At 41.0% G+C, this 20,806-nt stretch overlaps 1 pseudogene; it reads left to right on the top strand.

The window, feature by feature from the left end:
- Positions 1-8,828: 8,828 nt before the first annotated feature.
- Positions 8,829-10,544, top strand: LOC138082877 (endogenous retrovirus group PABLB member 1 Env polyprotein-like; annotated as a pseudogene).
- The last annotated feature ends 10,262 nt before the right edge of the window (positions 10,545-20,806 follow it).

Genomic DNA, 20,806 nt, shown 5'->3' with positions numbered 1-20,806 from the left:
GTCTGTTGTTCCAAGTCCAGTTCTAACTGTTGCTTCCTGATTTGTGTACAGGTTTCTCAAGGGGCAGGTCAGGTGATCTAGTATTCCCATCTGTTTAAGAAATTTCCACATTTTATTGTGATCCATACAGTCAAATTCTTTGGCATAGTCAATAAGCATAAGTAGGTGTTTTTCTGGAATTTCTTGCTTTTTTGGTAAACCACCAGATGTTGGCAATACGATCTCTGGTTCCTCTGCCTTTTCTAAAACCAGCTTGATCGTCTGGAAGTTCATGGTTCACATATTGCTGAAGCCTGGCTTGGAGAATTTTAGGCATTACTTTACAAGCGTGTGAGATGAGTGCAATTGTGCTGTACTTTGAGCATTCTTTGGCACTGCCTTTCTTTGGAATTGGAATAGAACTGACCTTTTCCAGTCCTGTGGCCACTGCTGGGTCTTCCAATTTTTCTGGCATATTGAGTACAATACTTTCACAGCATCATATTTTAGGATTTGAAATAGCTCAACTGGAATTCCATGACCTCCACTAGCTTTGTTCTTAGTGATGATTCCTAAGGCCCATTTGACGTCACATTCCAGGATATCTGACTTTAGATGAGTGATCACACCATCGTGATTATCTGAGTCTTGAATATCTTTTTTGTACAGTTCCTCTGTGTATTTTCAACACCTCTTCTTAATATCTTCGTCTTCTGTTAGATCCATACCATTTCTGTCCTTTATTGAGCTCATCTTTGCATGAAATATTCCCTTGGTATCTCTAATTTTCTTGAAGAGATGTCTAGTCTTTCCCATTCTGTTCTTTTCCTCTATTTCTTTGCATTGACCACTGAGGAAGGCTTTCTTATCTCTCCTTGCTATTTTTTGGAACTCCGCATTCAAATGGGTATATCTGTGCCTTTCTCCTTTGCTTTTTGCTTTCCTTCTTTTCACAGCTATCTGTTAAGCCTCCTCAGAGAGCCGGTTTACTTTTTTGCATTTATTTTTCTTGGGAATGGTCTGGATTCCTGTCTCCTGTACAATGTGATGGACCTCCATCAGTAGTTCATCAGGCACTTTGTCTATTAGATCTAGTCCCTTAAATCTATTTCTCACTTCCACTGCATAGTCCTAAGGGATTTGATTTAGGTCATACCTTAATGGTCTAGTGCTTTTCTCCACTTCCTTCAATTTCAGTCTAAATTAGTTGATAAGGAGTTCATGATCTGAGCCACCGTCTGCTCCCAGTCTTGTTTTTGGTGACTGTAAAGAGCTTCTCCATCTTTGGCTGCAAAGAATATAATCCATATGATTTTGGTGTCGACCATCTGGTGATGTCCATGTGTAGATTTGAGAGGGTAACTGGCAGGAAATCCAAGGGTCTCCAAAGGGAGGAAATAGCCTGCAAGTGTCAGACACTTTTATCTCTCTTAAGCAGCAGGAGGAAACAAACTAGTGATATGTTCTCCTTCTCTATACAAATTTAAAAGGAGGTTTCTCTTAAAATTATGTGTTGCCATAATGACACCTGGTTTCACCTGAAGTTAACCAATGCCTTTTCCTTATGGAAATGTTTATCTTAAGCTATGCTATTGTACTATGCATTTACCCCAAATTCTGTCTTCAAGTCTGTTCCACCTTTTGGCTCAGAACCTATTTGATAAACCAGTATGTTATACTCCGATATGAAACTATTTGTATGGTGATCTGCTCTTCTTCAAGATTCGAGTTAATAATTTTATGGCCCAAGATAAACCATTTGGTGCCAAGATTATCCCAAAATACATCTTATGGGTGAGGGGCCTGGTGCCATTCTAAGTTTTGAGACATTCCTTTCTTTCATTAACAGGCTGCTTGTGACTATATAACATTCAGCTGAAAACTAGCAGGGGGGTACTCTTTCTGCCCCCTTCTGTTGCCTATGTCAGAAGCTTTCTCTGTCTCTTTTATATTTTAATAAAATTTTATTACACAAAAGCTCTGAGCGATCAAGGTCATCTTTTGCCTGGGATTGAATTCTTCTCCTCCAGGAGCCAAGAATCCTGGCATCATAATTCAACAAAAACCTTTCATCTTGGGGGCTCATCCCGGATCCTTCAGGACAAGGTAAGGCTGCTTGGAGCTGTAGTCCTTTGTTCTCTTAGCGAACAAGTTTCTGCTACACTTATGCATCACTACAAACAAAGCTAGTGGAGGTGATGGAATTAAAGTTGAGCTGTTTCAAATCCTGAAAGATGATGCTGTGAAAGTGCTGGTGCATGGGGATGACCCACAGAGATGTTATGGGGAGGGAGGTGGGAGGGGGGTTCATGTTTGGGAACGCATGTAAGAATTAAAGATTTTAAAATTAAAAAAATAAATAAATAAATAAATAATAAAAATAAATAAATAAATAAAGTTTAGTTGGAAAAAAAAAAAAGAAAGAAAGTGCTGTACTCAATATGCCAGCAAATTTATAAAACTCAGCAGTGGCCACAAGACTGGAAAAGGTCAGTTTTCATTCCAATTCCAAAGAAAGGCAATATCAAAGAATTCTCTCATCTCACATGCTAGTAAATTAATGCTCAAAATTCTCCAAGCCAGGTTTCAGCAACACACGAACCATGAATTCCCTGATGTTCAAGCTGGTTTCAGAAAAGGCAGAGGAACTAGAGATCAAATTGCCAGCATCCTCTGGATCATGGAAAAAGCAAGAGAGTTCCAGAAAAACATCTATGTCTGCTTTATTGACTATGCCAAAGCCTTTGACTGTGTGAATCACAATAAACTGTGGAAAACTCTGAAAGAGATGGGAATACCAGACCACCTGACCCACCTCTTGAGAAACCTGTGTGCAGGTCAGGAAGCAACAGTTAGAACTGGACATGGAACAACAGACTGGTTCCAAATAGGAAAAGGAGTTAGTCAAGGCTGTATATTGTCACCCTGCTTATTTAACTTCTATGCAGTGTACATCATGAGAAACGCTGGACTGGAAGAAACACAAGGTAGAATCAAGATTACCGGAGAAATATCAATAACCTCAGATATGCAGATGACACCACCCTTATGGCAGAAAGTGAAGAGGAACTAAAAAGTCTCTTGATGAAAGTGAAAGAGGAAAGTGAAAAAGTTGGCTTAAAGCTCAACATTCAGAAAACGATTATCATGGCATCTGGTCCCACCACTCCATGGGGAAGAGATGGGGAAACAGTAGAAACAGTGTCAGACTTATGACAGATGTTGACTGCAGCCATGAAATTAAAAGATGCTTACTCCTTGGAAGAAAAGTTATGACCAAACTAGATAGTATACTCAAAAGCAGAGACATTACTTTGCCGACTAAGGTCCATCTAGTCAAGGCTATGGTTTTTCCTGTGGTCGTGTATGGATGTGAGTGTTGGACTGTGAAGAAGGCTGAGCACCGAAGAATTGATGCTTTTGAACTGTGGTGTTGGAAAAGACTCTTGAGAGTCCCTTGGACTGCAAGGAGATCTAACCAGTCCATTCTGAAGGAGATCAACCCTGGGATTTCTTTGGAAGGAATGATGTTAAAGCTGAAACTCCAGTACTTTGGCCACCTCATGCGAAGAGTTGACTCATTGGATAAGACTCTGATGCTGGGAGGGATTGGGGGCAGGAGGAGAAGGGGATGACAGAGGATGAGATGGCTGGATGACATCACGGACTCAATGGACATGAGTCTGAGGGAACTCCGGGAAATGGTGATGGACAGGGAGGCCTCGCGTGCTGCAATTCATGGAATCGCAAAGAGTCAGACACGACTGAGCGGCTGAACTAAACTGACCTGAACTAACTAACTCTACGGTGTGCTCGTGTGAATGAATGACATGCCCTGTGTGAAACAAGTGGAAAGCCTTGCTCTGTGGTTCCATAGTGATCTCATATGACTCATGGCAGAAACCTGTCAGGGGTGTATACCGACCTGCCAATGCCAAGAGGGACCGAATGTCTCCTTTGGGAACCAACCAGAAATGGGCAAAGCGTGTGGACTGAAATCTCCTTTCTCGGTCAAAATTTTTGGTCTCTTTGACCATTTCATAACCCCTTGAGATTTAGAAGTACTAACCTAATCTATCGGATCATAGACTTTAAAGGGACTTGTGATCTATGTTGTTACTATGCACTGTGGCTTAGGTCCCAAACTTGGATTGATAGTCAAGAAAGCGCCTAGACTCGCTAGGAATTTGAAGTTCAGAAGGTTAAAGGTTGCTCAGATTGGGACTGCAATGTGTTTTTTTTTTTTTTTTTCCCCCCTCTTCAGTAACACTGGCTTTTAGTGTACCAGAGAAGGCTCTTATACTGGTGTGGTGACGCTTGAACAAAACATCCCAGCTTTATGTTCGTATCAGTCTTATTATGGTCAGGAATATACTCAGGGTTGTGCACAGGCACTCAGGTGGTGAATGTTTCCCTCCCAGCGGTCTTAGCTTGGGAGGCAATCGAAAGGTTACTCTGATTGCACCCCAGGTGGCATCAGAGGCAAGCAAGGTTAAAGGTGAAGAGCTGGATATCAGGTAGAGATGCTAGCAGGTTTACCCCTGGTACATCCCCACCCCATCTCGGTGGTACAACTGGGAGGGTCGAGTACAGCGCCTGCGTCGGTAAGGGACAGACTAAGGCCGACCAGGAAGGAAAAGCTTTTGGTGTAAAGTCTGTCTACACCCCATCTAGAGCTGGGAAGGATGCTTCCAGTAGAAAAATGGCACTGGCCACTTTTTTTCTCCCTTACAGATGGGAGCTAACAATTCCAGCCTCACTCTTTTGAACTGTATCCTGAAAAACTGGGATAGATTTGATTCCCAGAGCTTAAAGAAGACACACCTGGTCTTCCTATGTGATACTGCATGGCCACGGTAACCATTTGAGGATGGAAAACGGCGGCCGGTTGGAGGGTCTCTTAAGTATGATACTGTTTTACAATTAGACCGATTCTGTAAGGAACAAGCGAAAACTGATCTTAAAGATAGATTTCTCACTCAGTTCCTGATATCCGCCATAAGATACAAAAATGGGCGTATGAACCAAATCAGTCTTTAGATACTCTGTTACAACTGGCTCAGACAGCCTATTATGGTAGGGAATATGAGGAAAAGAAAGAAAGGAAAAGAAACACAAAGGAAAAGGCGGAAGTCTTCGCAATGGCTATGAAAAACTTTCTTAAGCAGCCGGAGAAAAATGCCCAGAGGAACCCAGGTGAAAAGGGATGAGCTTTCTATTAACTGTGGAAAGGAGGGGCACCTCAAGCGAGATTGCCCTCAGGCATCTAAGCCGCCCCTGGCTCCAAGTCCGGTCTGCAAAGGACCACAGTGGAAGAGAGACTGCCCTCAGAGGCGTAGGTCTCCGGGGTCGGTCTCTCAAGACAATCACAACTGCAGGTGCCCGGGGGTCCCCACACAAGCTCCTGTCCTAATTACACCTGAGGAACTCCGGGTATTAATAATTGGGGGGTCCAATTGGTCGATTTCCTTTTAGATACTGGGGCAACTTACTCTTTGCTACTGAAGCCCCTGAGCCACATTCTTTCCAATCTGCTTCCATAATGGGACTGTCTGAATGAGCCTAAAGGTATTATTTCAGTTATTCTTTATTTTGCAATTGGGATTCTGTGCTATTTTCACACGAGTTTCTGATCGTGCCAGAATCTCCCTCACCCCTTTTGGGGAGGGATATACTGAGCAAGGTCCATGTCTCTGTTTTTATGAATATGGAGCCCTCCCTTTCTCTCCCTCTAGTTCAACAAAATGAAAATCCTAGAGTATGGGCTGATGGAAAATCTGTGGGGCGAGCACAAAATGCTATTCCTGTAGTTGTCAAGCTCAAAGATCCGCACTTATTTCCACATAAGAAGCAGTATTCTCTGAAACCTATGGTTAAGGAAGGGTTAAAACCCATCATCGAAAATTTAAAAGAACAGGGACTATTAATTCACTGTAACAGTCCTTGCAACACTGCTATTTTGGGCATAAAGAAATCAAATGTTAAATGGAGACTAGTTCAAGATTTACATATAATAAATGAGGCTGTATTTCCTTTACACACCGTGGTGCCTAATCCTTGTACTCTATTGTCTGAAATTCTTGAACGAGCCACATATTTCTCAGTAATTGATTTAAAAGATGCCTTCTATTCAATGCCTTTGGCGGAGAAAAGTTAATTTCTACTTGCCTTTGAAGACCCTACACAGCCAGCTTCTCAGTTAACCTGGACAGTTTTGACACGGATTTCGTGACAGTCCTCACTTGTTGGACAAAGTCTGTCACTGGATCTACTAAACTTTAATAGCTCTGAAGCGGTCGTGTTACAATATGTAGGTGATATTTTGCTCTGTGGTGAGACAGAGGAAGCTTGTTCTCGAGCCTCAGAAGATTTCTTAAACTTTCTGGCAGGCTGTGGTTACAAGGCATCAAGACAAAAGGCTCAGCTTGGTCAACAATCAGTTAGATATCTGGGCCTAAACATATCAGAAGGGACTAGGGCCATAGGGCCTGAGAGAACTAAACCTATACTAAATCATCCCCTACCTATGACTGTAAGACAATTGAGAGAATTTTTGGGAATCACAGGTTACTGTCTCATTTGGATTCCAGGTTATGGGGAACTTGCCCAGCCTTTATATAAACTTATAGCTGAAACTCGGCAGGCCCAAACTGACAAACTGGTTTGATCTCCAGAAACTTAAAAGGCTTTTAAGGTTCTTCAGACTGCTCTCCTGCAAGCTCCAGCTCTGAGCTTGCCCACTTGGCCAGAATTTAATTTTTTTTTGTCACTGAAAGGAAAGGTATGGCCTTGGGAGTTTTGACACAACCCCGAGGGCCTCATCAGCAACCTATTCCTTATCTAAGCAGAGAATTAGATGTAATTTCACGTGGGTGGCCCCACTGCCTAAGAGTAATTGGGGCAGCGGCTTTATTAGCACCTGAAGCTTTAAAAATAATTAATGGATGAAAATTTACTGTACTGACTTCTCATGATGTAAGTGGAATCTTAAATTCTAAGGTTAATATTTAGATGACAGACAGTAGGCTTCTTAAATATCAGTCATTGTTGTTAGAAGGACCAGTCACTAAGCTTGAAGTTTGTGGAAATTTAAATCCTGCCACTTTCCTTCCTGAGAAGGAAAATGAAACACCTGATCACGATTGTTCTCAATTCCTAACTTTAAACTATGCAGCTCGGGAAGATCTAATGGATACCCCATTAGACAATCCTGACATGGAAAAATTTAGAGATGGCAGTTATTTTGTTCGGAATGGAAAGCATAAAGCAGGTTATGCCCTGGTGACTGCTGAACAGGTTTTGGAAGCAAAATCTCTCCCCCAGGGAACCAGTGCTCAGTTAGCGGAGCTTGTGGCTCTGACCTGAGCTCTAGAGTTAAGCAAAGGGCAGCGGGTAAATATCTACACTGATTCTTAGTATTCTTATTTGACTTTACATGCTCATGCTCAATATGGAAAGAAAGACAGTTTAAAACAGCAACAGGAGAACCTATTAAGCATTTCAGAGAAATCGAGAGAGTTTTAACTGCTGTATATTGTCCTAAAGAAGTAACTGTTATGCATTGCAAAGGGCACAGCAGGGATGGGAGTACAGAAGCTAAAGGTAATCAGATGGCTGACTGTCAAGCCAGAAAAGCAGCACTTTACAAAGCCCCTTCACTGCAGACGCCTTTGATCTGGGCAGGTCCTGTGGAACAGGAAAAACCACAATATACTGAGGAAGAATTAGAAAGATATGAAAAAAGAGGAAGAAAGATTTCTGATAAAGGATGGTTACAGTCTGAGGATGGACAATTAAAAATTCCTGAAAATGCTCAAAGGAAAATTCTTAAGGGTTTACATCAGAGTTTTCATTTGGGTGTGGAGAGTACTTACCAAATGGCTTCTCATTTGTTTGAAGGCAAAAATATAATGAAAACTTTAAAGAATATTATCAAAAGGTGTGAGGTTTGTCAGAAAAAAAAAACCCCGTAGACTGAAAAGCTAGCAATATCTGGATTACAATGAAGTGGAAAGTATCCTGGAGAAGACTGAGAAAATTATTTTACTCATATGCCAAAAGCTAATAGATATTCTTGCTTACAAGTTTGGGTATATAGTTTTACTGGATAGATTGAGGCTTTTCCTTGTCATAGTAAACAGGCTAAGGAGGTTATAAAGATTTTAATCCATGCAATTATCCCCAGGTTTAGGCTGCCACGAAGTCTTCAGAGAGACAATGGCTCCGCCTTTAAAGCTGCTGTAACTCAGGGGGTATCTAAAGCTCTAGGAATAGAATATCACTTAGATTGTTCCTGGAGACACCAATCCTCACGAAAGGTTGACAAAGCTAATGACATTATCAAAAGACATCCGCGCAAATTACCTCAAGAGATGCAGGACAATTAGATTAAAATCCTACCCATAGCTTTAATGAGGGCTCGAACTGCCCTCAGAAAGGAGGAACTGTCCCCCTGTGAATGTATTTATGGAAGGCCTTTCTTACACACAGACATTGTTATAGATCCTGAAGCCTTGGAATTAGTTAGTTATGTTACTCAGCTCTCAGCTTTTCAACAGACATTAACAAAACTCCGGGAGATGACTCCTGACCCCGCCTCTGAGTCAAGCAAGGCTCTATTTGAGCCAGGAACTGAGGTCCTCATAAAAACCTTGCGATCTGGGGCCCATTCCTCGAGCCCCTCTGGGAAGGCCCTTACCAGGTTATTCTTTCTTCTCCCACAGCTGTCAAAGTGCCAAGAATTGATTCGTGGGTACATCACACTCAAGTTAAGAGGCGGCACCCTGACCGAAACTAAGTGACATCTTTTTATGTCTTTATTTTCTATGCTCTGACTTTGTACTTTTCCGATGGGCCTGATAACCTATGTGAGCTTACTTCTGCTGACTCCAAATATCCTGAGTCTGCCATTGGATCCTCAAGACAATGCCTTCCTGTCCTGGGCTCACTCCTACGCTGCATTCCACATGGGTCTAACTGCGGGGTCTGTGGAACACACCCCTCTTCATCAGTGGAAGACTTTCCGTGGTGGACATCTCCACTTCAAGGAAAAAACTTTCTCCAAGTGTGTGAATACCTTCGACAACAATTACATGAGATGCCTCTCCTTCATCTGATGACATCTACCAACCCTAAAATGGACTGGTGCAACACTTTGTACTTTTAACTATGGACATAATGTGACTTATAATTTTGATTATACATTGTCTTGGTTCAATGACTTTTGCTACACATAAGGCAAATAGGTCTAGATCTAATGGTTTTTTACGGGACGTTTATCACATGTGGGATGAGGTTATATGGCTAACTCCTGAAAAAGAACGTTTAATATCTACTGCCCCTATATGCTGAGAACAAACAGCTGCTGCAGCTGCTAAGTCGCTTCAGTCGTGTCTGACTCTGTGCGACCCCACAGACGGCAGCCTACCAGTCTCCACCACTGGGATTCTCCAGGCAAGAACAGTAGAGTGGGTTGCCATTTCCTTCTCCAATGTATGAAAGTGAAAAGTGAAAGTGAAGTCGCTCAGTCGTGTGCGACTCTTCGCGACCCCGTGGACTGTAGCCTTCCAGGCTCCTCCATACATGGGATTTTCCAGGCAAGAGTACTGGAGTGGGGTGTCATTGCCTTCTCCAGAGAACAAACAGAGCCATCCCCCAAAGTTAGCCAACAATTTAATTACAATGATTGGAAACAATTGGGATTTTTGCCTCAGAAAATATGCAACATAGTAATTCCCTTGTTTTCCAACCCCAGTTCAGGTTCTCCCTTTGTGTGGCCAGGTACTAATTGGGACTGGATATCTCAGTCACGCTGGTTTGCTCCAAATGGGACTTATTGGATATGTGGCTCTTAATATGGGCATGGCTTCCCCCTTGGTTGGATAGGGAGATACACTCTGGGTCTAGCCTTTACTCACGGCTTTATATTTTCAGAGCTTCCAGAAAAGCCTGCTAATTTACCCCACCTTAAATCTTGATGGGCAAGATCTGTATTTCACGGATATGATTATTTGGCTGCAGTGTTTGTTCCCTCTTTGAGAACTACAGATGTTACGCTACAAGTGGATGCTTTGACTAATTTTACTCAATAGACATTATAAGATTCTTAAAAGGCTATTTCAGCTCTTAATGCTGAACAAGCACAAATTAGAAGGGTGGTTTTATAAAACAGATTGGCTTTAGTGATTCTGATAGCTGTGCAAGGAGGAACGTGTGCTCTTATCCATACCCAATGCTGTACATATATACCTGATATGAGCACAAATGTTACTCATTTTACTAAACACATGAACAAGATGATTGGGGCCACGGATACTCCTGAAGGCTCAATTGCCTCACTTTGGGAGACGTTAACTGGTTCCCCATGGTGGACAACTATCTTAATTACAATAATTCTGATTGTTTTGTTTTTACTGTTTGATCTCTGCATCTGTAACTGTATAACTAGATTTGTTTCTAGCTGCATGAAAGCTTTCAAGTTACAAATGGTTGCTCAAACTCCTGCTAGTGATGCAGCTGCCTCCAACTACTATTTGGGGCCCCTGGATCAGATACCCTCAATATGAGGATGAAGAAAATATGCTGCCTCACCAATTTAGGGACAACCCTCTTTCTCAGCTCAGAAGCAGTTATGGAACAAAAATGATGCCCATTTTCCCTAGGCAACATAATTCTCCTAAAAGAAAAGGGGGGAATGAGAGGATAACAGGCAGGAAAGCCAGGGGTCTCCAAATGTAGAAAATAGCCTGCAAGTGTCAGACATTTTTATCTCTCTTAAGCAGCAGGGGGAAACAAACTAGAGATATTTTTTCCTTCTCTATACAAATTTAAAAGGAGGTTTCTCTTAAAATCCTGTGTTGCCATAATGACACCTGGTTTCACCTGAAGATAACCAATGTCTTTTTCTTATGGAAATGTCTATCTTAAGCCACGCTAATATACTATGCATTTACCCCAAACTCTGTATTCAAGTCGGTTCTGCCTTTTGGCTCAGAAGCTACTTGATAAACCAGTATGTTATACTCTGATATTGTTCCTCTGATCTATATAAATGAAACTATTTATATGGTGATCTGCCCTTCTTCAAGATTCAAGTTAATAATTTTATGGCCCAAGATAAACCATTTGGTGCCAAGATTATCCCAAAATACATCTTATGGGTGATGGGCCTAGTGCCATTCTGAGTTTTGAGACATTCCTTTCTTTCATTAACAGGCTGCTTGTGACTATATAACATCCAGCTGAAAACTAGCAGGGGGGGTACTCTTTCTGCCCCCTTCTGATGCCTATGTCAGAAACTTTCTCTATCTCCTTTATACTTTAATAAAACTTTATTACACAAAGGCTCTAAGTGATCAAGCCTCGTCTTTGGACCCGGTTTGAATTCTTCTCCTCCGGGGGCCAAGAATCCCAGCATCGTAATTCAACAATAACCTTTCAGAGTCTTCTCCTGTGTTGTTGGAAGAAGGTGTTTGCTATGACCAGTGCGTTCTCTTGGCAGTACTCTATTAGCCTTTGCCTTGCTTCATTTTGTACTCCAAGGCCAAATTTGCGTGTTACTCTTGATATTTCTTGACTCCTACTTTTTCATTCCAGTCCCCTATAATGAAAATGACATCTTTTAAGGGTGTTTTCTAGAAGGTCTTGTAGGTCTTCATAGAACTGTTCAACTTTAGCTTCTACAGTGTTACTGATCATGGCATAGATTTGGATTACCTGATATTAAATGGTTTGCCTTGGAAACGAACAGAGATTATACTGCAATTTTTGAGATTGCATCCAAGTACTGCATTTCAGACTCTTTTGTTGACTATGATGTCTACTCCATTCCTTCTAAGGGATTCATGCCCAGTTGTAGATGTAATGGTCATCTGAGTTAAATTCACCCATTCCAGTCCATCTAAGTTAGCTGATTCCTAGAATGTCTATGTTCACTCTTGTCATCTCCTGTTTGACCACTTCCAATTTGCCTCAATTCATGGACGTAACAATCCAGGTTCCTATGCAATATTGCTTTCTACAACATTGAATCTTGCTTCTATCACCAGTCCCACCCACAACTGGGTGTTGTCTTTGCTTTGGCTCCATCCCTTCATTCTTTCTGGAGTTATTTCCCCACTGATCTCCAGTAGCATATTTGGAGCCTACCAACCTGGGAAGTTCATCTTTCAGTGTCCTATCTTTTTGCCTTATCATACTGTTCATGGCGTTCTCAAGGCAAGAATACTGAAGTGGTTCGTCATTCCCTTCTCCAGTGCACCACATTCTGTCTGACCACTCCACCATGAGCTGTCCATGTTGGGTGGCCCCACAAGGCATGACTTAGTTTCATTGAGTTAGAAAAGGCTGTGGTCCGTGTGACAGATTGGCTAGTTGTCTATGAATGTGGTTTCAGTTTGTCTGCCCTTTGATGCCCTCTCTCAGGGCCTACCATCTTACTTGGGTTTCCCTTACCTTGGACGTGTGATATCTCTTCATGGCTGTTCCAGCAAAGTGCAGCCTCTGCTCCTTACCTTGGAAGTAAGGTAGCTCCTCTCAGCTGCCGCCCCTGATTTGGACGTGGGGTAGTTTATCTCCACCATGCGTCTGCAGAACCATCACAGCTGTGGCGAGCAATAATTCAATAACTTATTGTTGCTCATATTGTTTCTGTTATTGTGACAGAATCGTATGTATTTTAAAAGGTACAAGCAAGACAATAATTAAAACGAATGATCTGAAGTAAGCCTTTCAGTGGCTAGAAAAAGAGGTTCACACATAACACATAGAAGTTTAATTCAAACCCTGCTCTCTTAAATCTTGAACTGAAAGCCTAAGTTTCTACGAACTAATTATATTCCATTCTATTTTAAATTTTAAGGAAAATGTGTACTTCCTTCTCCGACCACTATAAAGCCTAGAAGGAATGATAACTTGATAATAGGGACTATTCTGAGGTCTAACATCTAGCTTCTAAATACATTTTTCATCAGATCTTAAAGAGATGGCTGATTTCAGGATTGGGTAAAGAAATGCTCAAAATAATCTTGGGAATCGTGAAGGAACAGAAAGCTGAGGGACTTCAAAGACAAATGGGGACTGGACAGAAAGTTTATGAATCCAAACAAAAAGGCCAAACATCTAACAGTTTGCTGGGCAGAATGATGTTTCTGCTTCTCAACACACTGTTTATGTTTCCCAAAGCTTTCCTGCCAAGAAGCTAATGTCTTCTGATTCCATGGCTGCAGGCAGCATCCACTGTGGTTTTAGAAGTTAAGATGAAGAAATCTGTCACTGCTTCTACCTTTTCTCTTTCTCTTTGCCATGAAGGATGGGGCTGGATCCCATGATGTTAGTTTTTAAATATTTAAATTTAAGCTGGCCCAATGTGTTCAAATGTTAATAATCAACATCTAAATTGTCACTGTGATAGACTGCTAGGGCACCAACTCAACATTCTGAGCACTGAGAAAGAAAAAGTATTCATCAATATTTATGCTATGCTTGTTTCTATTAAGCATAGGTTATATAACTACAAATGGTTCCATGGAAACAAGCTAGACTGTCACTTCTAGGGGTGATGAGAGAGTGATGGAGAGCAGCTATAATACAGATGAAGCCTCACTCACTGGCCTGTAGCTCACCTCCTGCTGTGGAGGTCTGGTTCCTCATAGACCAAAGACTGGTACTGTTCCTGACCCACTGTGCTTGTATTGTGGACTCCTGCTCTAAACCCAATAGAGGGACATTCTGTAGGACAAATCACCCTGCTTCCTCTCAGTTTCTGAACAAACAAATGGCATTAAAATTGGGAGAGGACCAGTTATTTAGTCCTAAAGGAGAACAACCAAGTGCAACATATGACTATATTCTTTCAATTAACTGTGAAAAGACATCTGCTTTTTGAGCATCAGGGAAATTTGCACATGGACTGGATATAAAATGTTCATTTTGGAGGGAACAAAAGAACATTTTTTTCATGTCTTATCATTCTACCACAAATGTTCATTATGTACATTTTGTGAAATGTTCATCTTGTCCCTAAAATACTTCAGGAAAAATGAATAAGGAGTAAAAGAGAGAATGAAATGACGGTCTGTCTTGATAGCTGCTATGGATTGAATTGTGTCCACCCTTGACTCCCAAAGTAATGGTATTAGGAAGTAGGGCCTTTGGGAGGTATCCAGTTTGACATGGGATTTTGATGGTGGTCCCTTATGATGGGATTAGCCTCTCCCTCTTTTTCTCTCTTATTATTTTGGGTACTGTTCATTCCCCCTGTGGATCCAGATTTTCACTTCTTTTTAAATTCCTTCTGACTTGAGACCTTTTATAAAAGGTGGTGGTGATGCAGTCTTGTAGTTGTATGTGTGAGAAAGTATTTTATCTTGTTTTTGATATGTATCTTTCTTGGGTATAGAATTCTGAGTCAATTATATTTCTCTCAGCATTTAAGATATGGTGTCCTGTGGCTAACATTGTTTCATTTGCCTCATCTGCTATCATCCCCATTTTTTTTTCTACTGTGTCTGTTTTTTCCTTCTGGTTACATTTCTTTCGTTGATTGTCTTAAACCATGAATTATGATGTGCCTCTGTATAATTGTCATATTTCTTGTCCTTGAATTAATTGAGCTTCTATGTTAATGGGTTTAAAGCTTTCATTATTTCTGGGAATTTTTCAGCCAGTAACTATGATGTTCTTTGCTCTATTCTCCTCCCGATTACTTCTTGTGGGATTCTATTTACATATATTTTAGCACTCTTAAACTTACTTCAAATCTCTCTGATGCACAATTAATTTTTTCCACAATCTTTGCATTTCTATTTTACATGTCTGTATTCAACATACTCAATAATCTTCAGCTTCATGAATATAAGCATTATTGATATAGTAAACATAATGTTCTTCCCTGTTAATTTTGTAGTAAATATTTAACTTGTGTTTTTACTAATTGATTTTTCCCTCGTTATGGATATTTTCTTTCTTCTTTACACATCTGGGATTTTTTTTTTATTTTTAAATTTATTATTTACCTTAATCAGAGGATAATTATCTTACAATATTGAGATAAAACTAGGACAAATACTTTCACAATTTATATGGAATTTTAAAATTGGATTGTGGATGTGGTCACTTTACCTTTGGAATGCTGGATTTTTTTTTTTTTATTTTTATAAATTATCCCTTTCACTCTTTGCAAACACTGTTAATTTCTAGGAAACAATTGCATTTTTTGAACGCTTGCTGTAAAGTTTTTTAAGCTGAGATGAAACCAGCTTTTAGACCAGGTTTACCATTGCCCACTAGGAAGTCAATGTTGTCTTCAGGGCCCTATTGATCTCATGGGAATTATGAGTAATTTCGGGGACAGTCCTAAGATAGCGGAGGAATAGGACAGGAAGACCACTTTCTCCCCAACAAATTCATCAAAAGAACATTTGAACACTGAGTAAATGCCATAAAACAACTTCTGAATTCAGGCAGAGGACGTCAGGCACCCAGAAAAGGAGCCCATTGTCTTTGAAAGGAAGTAGAAAAAAATATTAAAGATAAAAAGAGCGACAAGAGAAGTAGGGATGGTGATCTGTCCCCGGAAGGGAGTATTAGAAAAGAGAGAAGTTTCCAAACAGCAGGAAACACTCTCACTGGTGAGTCTGTGGTGAACCTTGGAACCTTAGAGAGCAACATAACTGGTTATAAAAATAAATATATAATTTAAACCCATAGATTACATGCCCAATGGTAACTCCCAGTGGAGAAGCAGCACAGACACCTGCATCTGCCACTAGCAAGCGAGGGCTGGGCAGGGAGGCAAGGGCTGCATTGCTTAAAGTAAGGACCGGGCCTGAATGCACTGAGGGAAATCTGAGAGAACTAACTTGAGATAGCAAACCAGACCCTGGGATAGCTACCTCAGCGAAAATCCCTAAACTAAGACCACCAGGCCTGCTCACAGAACAAAGGAATGAGCAGAGCTAGCTGGCTGGCCCATTCCCTGCCAGAGACAGGGAGGCGAGGGCAACCAGAGCTGGAAGAGGGGCAACCATGGCCCCAGAGAGGCATCATCTACCAAATTGCAAGCAGGCTTCATTGTTAACCAAGACTTCTTGGAATTCTGGATGGTCAACATTCGCCTAAGAAGCTGCGCCAGTTGTACACCCAGAAAAATGAGCGCCAGGGACGGGAGAGGCAATAAGTCACAGTGAATGCACTCTCTAAACATCTGGTCACCTGAGCGGCTCTTACCTGGGAAAGGCACAAACCGCAGGCCCAACAGAGTCTGTGCCTTTGAGGAGTACCTGAGTACCTGAACCTGAGCAGCTTAGACCTGGGAAGTGCATGCAACCCAGGGCCCGCCTCAGACAGTTCCCTCCAGAGCAACCTAGAGCCTCAGCAGTGTAGACTGGCAAAGCACACATGTCCCTGTGAGCGGGGGCAAACCCAGTGTGCTCAAGACACTGGGAGCACTCCCCACACACGCCAGTGATATTTATTTGCAGTATTGCTTCCTCCCCACAGCATGACTGAACAAGTGAGCCTAAAAAATTGTCCACCAACATCCCCTTGGGTCAGGGTGAAATTAGACACTGAAGAGACCAGTAAACAGAAGAAGCTAAAACAGAGGGAATGACTCTGGAAGTGACAGGTGCAATAGATTAAAACCCTGCAGTTAGCACCGACTACCTAGGGAGGAGAGTATAGATCCTGAGAAGTATAAGCTGGATGAAGGATCTATCTGAAAGCAAACTGACCCCACACTGTTCACAACAACACCAGAGAAAGTCCTAGATATATTTTTTACTATCCTCATTCCTTAAATTTATTATTATTTTCTTTAATTTTTAAGTCCTCTACTACTCCTTTAATTTTCATTTTTATAACCTACTATTACTTAAAAAAGACCCTATTTCTTAAAGCAAACTTCATATATATATATATAATTTTTGTGACTTTGTTTTTTTCCTTAAACATTGTATTTTTGAGAATCCAACTTCTACTCTAGATGTTCAATTTTTGATTTTTGGTATTTGTTATCAATGTTGTACCTTTAAGAACCCAATCTTCAGTAGCCATTTTTACTTGGGAGAGAGATCACTGGCCTGATTGCTCTCTCCCAATTTGGATTTCCTTTTTCTCCACCAGGTCGCCTCTATCTCCCCCCTCCCCCTTCTCTTCTCTACCCAACACTGTGAATCTCTTTGTGTGTTCCAGAATGTGGTGAACGCTTAGGGAACTGATTACTGGCTGGATCTGTCTCTCTCATTTTGATTCCCCCCTTTATTACTCTGGCAACCTCTGTCTCCTTCCTCCCTCTTCTTTTCTCTGTGTAACTCTGTGAACATCTCTGAGGGATTCAGACTGTGGACAGCACATCACTATAGTTCAGTTCAGTTGCTCAGTCGTGCCTGACTCTGAGACCCCATGAATTGCAGCACACCAGGCCTTCCTATCCATCACCAACTCTGGGAGTTCATTCAAACCTACGTCCATAGAGTTGGTGATGCCATCCAGCCATCTCATTCTCTGTCGTCCCCTTCTCCTCCTGCCCCCAATCCCTCCCAGCATCAGAGTCTTTGGCAGTGACTCAACACTTCACATGAGGTGGCCAAAGTGCTGGAGTTTCAGCTTTAGCATCATTCCTTCCAAAGAACACCCAGGACAGATCTCCTTTAAAATGGACTGGTTGGATCTTCTTGCAGTCCAAGGGACTCTCAATAGTCTTCTCCAACATCACAGTTCAAAAGCATCAATTCTTTGGTGTTCAGCTTTCTTCCCAATCCAACTCTCACATCCATACATGACCACAGGAAAAACCATTGCCTTGACTAGACAGACATTTGTTGACAAAGTAATGTCTCTGCTTTTGAATATGCTGTCTAGGTTGGTCATGACTTTCCTTCCAAGGAGTAAGTGTCCTTTAATTTCATGGCTGTAGTCACCATCTCAGTGATTTTGGAGTCCCCCCAAAATAAAGTCTGACATTGTTTCCACTGTTTCCCCATCTATTTCTCATGAAGGGATGGGGCCAGATACCATGATTTTACTTTTCTGAATGTTGAGCTTTAAGCCAAATTTTTCACTCTCCTCTTTCACTTTCATCAAGAAGCTTCTTTTTAGTTTCTCTTCACTTTCTGCCATAAGGGTGGTGTCATCTACATATCTGTGGTTATTGATATTTCTCCCAGAAATCTTGATTCTATCTTTTGCTTCTTCCAGTCCAGCGTTTCTCATGATGTACTTTGCATATAAGTTAAATAAGCAGAGTGACAATATGCACCCTTGACCTATTCCTTTTTAAGGCAAGTGATTACTTGCTAGCTTGTTCTTTCCCCTTTGGATTCACTCTCTTCTCCTCCTGGTAGCCTCTTTGTCCATCCTACCTCTTCTCTTTTCTGTGTAACTCTGTGAACATCTCTGAGAGATCCAGACTGTGGAGAGCACATAAGGAAGTGATTACTGGCTAGCTTGCTCTCTCCTCTTTTGATTCTCCCTCTTCTACTCCTGGTCACCTCTATCTCCCTCCTCTCTCTTCTGTTCTCCATGTAACTCTGTGAACCTCTCTTGGTGTCCCTCACTGTGGAGAAATTTTTTCCTCTTTAACCTAGGTGTTTTATCATTGGTGCTATATAGATAAAAAAAAGTCTTGAGACTACTGTAAGAGTAAGACTAAAAACCAGAGGCAAGAGGCTTAAGTCCAAATCCTGAGAACACCAGAGAACTCCTCAGTCCAGTGAACCATAATCGATAGGAGCTCATCAAACGCCTCCATACCTACACTTAAATCCAGTACCACCAAAGGGCCAAAAAGTTGCAGAGCAAGACGTACGACATCTGTTCTCCAGCAACACGGGAACATAGCCCTGAACTTCAATATATAGGCTGCGCAAAGTCACTCCTAACCCATTGACATCTCATAACTCATTACTGGACACTTCGTTGCACTTCAGAGAGAAGAAATCCAGCTCCACCTACCAGAACACCGAAACGAGCTTCCCTAAGTAAGAAACTTTGACAAACCTCCCATCCAACCCCATCCACAGCAAGGAAACTCCACAATAAAGAGAACTCCACAAACTGCCAGAATACAGAAAGGCGACCCCAAACACAGCAATATAAACAAGATGAAAAGGCAGATAAATACCCAGCATGTAAAGGAACAGGATAAATGTCCACCAAACCAAACAAAAGAGGAAGAGATAGGGAATCTACCTAATAGAGAATTCTGAATAATGATAATGAAAATGATCCAAAATCTTGAAAATGAAAATAAATTACATGTAAATAGCCTGGAGACAAGGATTGAGAAGATGCAAGAAAGGTTTAACAAGGACCTAGAAGAAGTAACAAAGAGTCAATATAAAATAAATAATGCAATAAATGAGATCAAAAACACTCTGGAGGTAAGAAAGAGTAGAATAACAGAGGCAGAAGATAGGATAAGTGAGGTAGATGATAGAATGGTAGAAATCAGTGAAAACGAGAGGGAAAACAAAAAAAAAAAAGAATTAAAAGAAATGAGGACAATCTCAGAGACCTCTGGGACAATGTTAAAAGCCCCAACGTTTGATTCATAGGAATCCCAGAAGAAGAAGACAAAAAGAAAGACCATGAGAAAATAGTTGAGATAATAGTTGAAAACTCCCCTAAATTGGGGAAGGAAATAATCACCCAAGTCCAAGAAACCCATAGAGTCCCAAACAGATTAAACCCAAGGCAAAACACCCCAAGGCACATATTAATCAAATTAACAAAGATCAAACACAAAGGACAAATATTAAAAGCAGCAAGGGAAAAACAACAAATAGCACACAAGGGGATTCCCACAAGGATAACAACTGATCTTTCAAAAGAAATTCTTCAGTCCAGGAGGGAATGCCAAGGCATACTTAAAGTGATGAAAGAAAAAAAAAAAAAAAAAAGAAAGAAAACCTACAGTCCAGATTACTGTACCCAGCAAGGATCTCATTCAAATATGAAGGAGAAATCAAAAGTTTACAGACAAGCAAAAGCTGAGAGAATTCAGCAGCACCAATCCAGCTCTCCAATCAATACTAAAGGATCTTCCCTAGAGAGGAAATAGAGAAAGGGTGTATAATCTTAAACCAAAAATAATAAAGTAAATGGCAACAGGATCATACTTATCAAAAATTACCTTAAATGTAGATGGGTTGAATGCCTCAAACAAAAGACAAAGACTGGCTGAATGGATATAAAACCAAGACCCCTATATATGCTGTCTACAAGAGACCCACCTCGAAACAAGGGACACATTCAGACTGAAAGTGAAGGACTGAAAAAGATATCTCACACAAATAGAGACCAAAAGAAAGCAGGAGTAGCAATACTCATATCAGACAAAATAAACTTTGAAACAAAGGCTTTGAAAAGAGACAAAGAAGGCCACTACATAATGATCAAAGGATCAATCCAAGAAGAATATATAACAATTATAAATATAAATGCACCCAACATAAGAGCATCACGATATGTAAGACAAATGCTAACAAGTGTGAAAGGGGAAATTAACAATAACACAATAATAGTGGGAGACTTTAATACCCCACTCACACTTATGGCTAGATCAACTAAACAGAAAATTAACAAGAAAACACAAACTTTAAATGATACAATAGACCTGTTAGACCTAATTGATATCTATAGGACATTTAACCCCAAAACAATGAATTTCACCTTTTTCTCAAGTGCACACAGAACCTTCTCCAAGATAGATCACATCCTGGGCCATAAATCTAGCCTTGGTAAACTCAAAAAAATTGAAATCATTCCAAGCATCTTTTCTGACCACAATGCAGTAAGATTAGATCTCAATTACAGGAGGAAAACT

The sequence above is a fragment of the Capricornis sumatraensis genome, chromosome 8 (genome assembly GCF_032405125.1).
Source record: "Capricornis sumatraensis isolate serow.1 chromosome 8, serow.2, whole genome shotgun sequence".
NCBI lineage: Eukaryota > Metazoa > Chordata > Mammalia > Artiodactyla > Bovidae > Capricornis > Capricornis sumatraensis.
Note: the sequence above shows the minus strand (reverse complement) of the source record. Positions and strands in the feature narration are given on the sequence as shown.